This window comes from Coregonus clupeaformis, chromosome 17, assembly GCF_020615455.1.
Source record: "Coregonus clupeaformis isolate EN_2021a chromosome 17, ASM2061545v1, whole genome shotgun sequence".
NCBI lineage: Eukaryota > Metazoa > Chordata > Actinopteri > Salmoniformes > Salmonidae > Coregonus > Coregonus clupeaformis.
Window position 1 is genome coordinate 33115293 of NC_059208.1, and position 3232 is coordinate 33118524.

Sequence of the window (3232 nt, forward strand, 5' to 3'; positions counted from 1 at the left end):
GTAAGCATGCTTCTATTTCAACTGTTATAATTCATTCCAAAATCTAAGTTTGTCAGATGTTTTCAGACATAAAAAATTGTCTAACATAGATATGGGTCCATGTATCATTCCATTGGTTGGGTAGATTTAGCTTTACCTCACCAACAAATGTATTGAAAATATTGGCACCGAATAAATGTATTCCCATGGATCTACACAGCTAATGGCGTGGGACATGGACTTATCTTAACATTAGGGCACTTTTGACATCTATAACATGATCTGACATATTTGATTTAGGAGTGAACTATCAGAACTATCACTTTACGTTCTCACTTGGAAAGACGGAACATTGTGAAGCAACATACAATTCTATAAAATCACTTTGTTTCTTTGTAGTTCAAAAAGAGTCATGAAGAGTCTAAGAGGGACTCAGCATGGTTTAAATGTTTAAATATTAGTGGACGGTGACATTGTCTCAACTCTGCTCCAAGTGTCTCTGGCATCATTCAGTGTGAACTTGTGGTGGTGAACTGGAACCAAATCATCTTCTTGTACGGCATGTACGCCTTCCTGAAGATCTCTGAGAGGAAAGCCTAGATGATGCGGTTGACAAGGGAGTTGCTGTAGGCCAGGCAGTGGGCCGCCACCCGGAGAACAAAGGAGGCCTGGCTCAGGGGGAAGGAGCCGAACTCTACCCAGAGGTGGACGATGTGGTGAGGCAGCCATGACATATAGAACACCACCACCACCACCAGAACCGTCTGGGCCATCTGATATCACACAGAATATTTATATGGTTAATTGTCATTTTAAGGATTTCTTAGCGAAGAGAGATTATGCTAAGGAAGAATGTATGACAGAGAGAAAATCATTGCATCACACTCATCTTTTTTTGGATCTCTCAAACTTTTTGGAGATGTTTCTCAGTTTTTTGTGCAAGTGATTCAAAATCTGCAGACACGTGCACAGAGATTGGGAAAATGAATGTACAGTATAGGATACATTGTGAGCTATCCTGAAGAAAGCAAGGTGCTGATGTACGTGTTATTCCCGACTGAGTGTTTGATGAGAATAAATGTTCAATTAGTGTTTGGTTCAAATAGAAATAACAAATACTTTGGCATATATTTATTATTTATAAATGCATTATGCATGAATTATGTATGTTATTTCCATATGTATGGCTCTTATGGTATGGAAATCTGCTACATTTCAGGCTGTTTTATTTTTCAATTTAATCACCAAATCTGCATATTGTAAGCATCTCTCAATTCAATCAAATCTTAATTAAAGAAATCTCAATTAAAGACCCACCCACCTTTGCTTAACAGGAGGATATCAAAATAAGAGATAGCACAAAAATGAATGCGCACACAACGTAGACTTTTCTTCAGGTATGGTCTGGCCAAACTTCCCAGCAAAATGGGTTGTCATCCTGTCACGACTTCCGCCGAGGCTGCCTCCCCTCCTTGTTCGGGCAGGCTTCGGCGTTCGTCGTCACCGGCTTACTAGCCACTGCCGCTCCATATATCATCATTCCATTTGTCTTGTCTTGTCAATTACACACACCAGCGTGTAGAGGAGTGCATGCCTGGAGTCATGGCACGGGTCCAGGAGCATTCCACGATGCTGGCCAGCTTGGGGGAAGCGATGGATCGGGTTCTTCAGGTCGTCCAATGCCTGGAGAGGAGAGGACCCGATCTGTCGAGACCAGCTGGCCAACCGGAACCAGCCACCTAAACCCCAGCACCCGGAGAGATCCAGATATCCCGACCACGGGAATTTGACGGGACGGCGGCGCTCTGCCAAGGATTCCTCCTCCAACTGGAGCTCTATTTCTCCAGCATCAGGCCGGCCCCATCGGAGCGGGAGAAGGTGTCCGTCCTCGTTTCCTGCCTCTCGGGGAAAGCCCTGGAGTAGGCCAAAGCAGATTGGAACGAAGGAGGAGCCGCGTTGGAGAACTACGGGGTCTTCGATCACCCACCCGAGGGTCGAGAGGCGGGCGAGTGGCTGGTCCACCTGAGGCAAGGGACGAGGACCGCGCAGTACTTCGCGTTGGAGTTTCGGACTCTGGCAGCGGGGTCTGGGTGGAACGAGAGGGCCCTGATCTACCATTTCCGGTGCCATCTGCGGGAGGATGTCCGACGGAAGCTAGCCTGCCGGGACACCATGTTGTCTTTCACGCAACTGGTGGACATGGCCATCCGTTTGGACAACCTACTGGCAGCTAGAGGACGTCCTGGTAGGGGTCTGCCCTATTTCCACCCCGGACGACTCGGATCCCGAGCTGATGGAGCTGGGTGGAACCGCCATCCGAGAGAGTGGAAGACGACAGCGACAGTGCCACTCTAGTGGCACGAAGGGACAGTACACCACTCGTAGTCGTCAACGCTTTTTTGGGGTCTGGAAGGGGCAGGCAGGGCACTAACGCATCACCCCAGGTATCGAACACCCACACTCGTTCAGAGCCCTCTGCTGCGCACTGTACCCTACCTATCTACTTTCCCGATCACATGGTAGTTCCCCAGTGTAAGGCGCTAGTCGATTCAGGCGCTGCTGGGAACTTTATGGACATTCTCACACCGTCAAGGCATTTCATTGGTTCCCCTATCCATTCCACTCCCCATCAGAGCACTTGATAGTCGACCATTAGGGTCCGGGTTTGTTAAGGAAGTTACTGTATCAGTCACCATGATCACCCAGGAGACTCATTGTGAGCAGGTTACTTTTTCTATTATTGTGTCTCCTGCTTTCCCTGTGGTATTAGGTATCACTAGGTGTCTAGGTGTTTCTGTTGGTGCAACCACGGTGGAAAGTCCAGACAGTACTTCCACCGTGCTCATTCCCCCCGAATACCATGATCTGGCGCACGCATTTTCAAAGACGCAGGTGACAAAATTACCACCACATCGGGCGGGGGATTGCGCGATAAACCTTCGGGTAGACGCTGTACCTCCCAGGAGTCATGTGTACCCCCTGTCGCAGGCTGAAACGGAGGCTATGGAAACATACGTCACAGAGTCCCTGGCCAGGGGTATATACGTGAAAGTAAACAGACGACTAAGAAAAAGGACATTGTGACCTCTTGTGGACGATCTGAGCCTTACATCTAAAAGGCCATCCAAAAAGAAAAGGCCCAATCGACCCTTCCCACGAAGGCCTGGGTCCAACAGAGACGACGAAAACAAATACATGCATTACGTCTTACCAAAAGGGCGGCAGTTCTGGGCAAAGTATTATGATTACTATG

General features: G+C 48.0%; 1 pseudogene; it reads right to left on the bottom strand.

Moving 5' to 3' along the window:
- Positions 1-429: 429 nt before the first annotated feature.
- Positions 430-1602, bottom strand: LOC121585402 (annotated as a pseudogene).
- Between the last annotated feature and the right edge of the window lie 1630 nt (positions 1603-3232).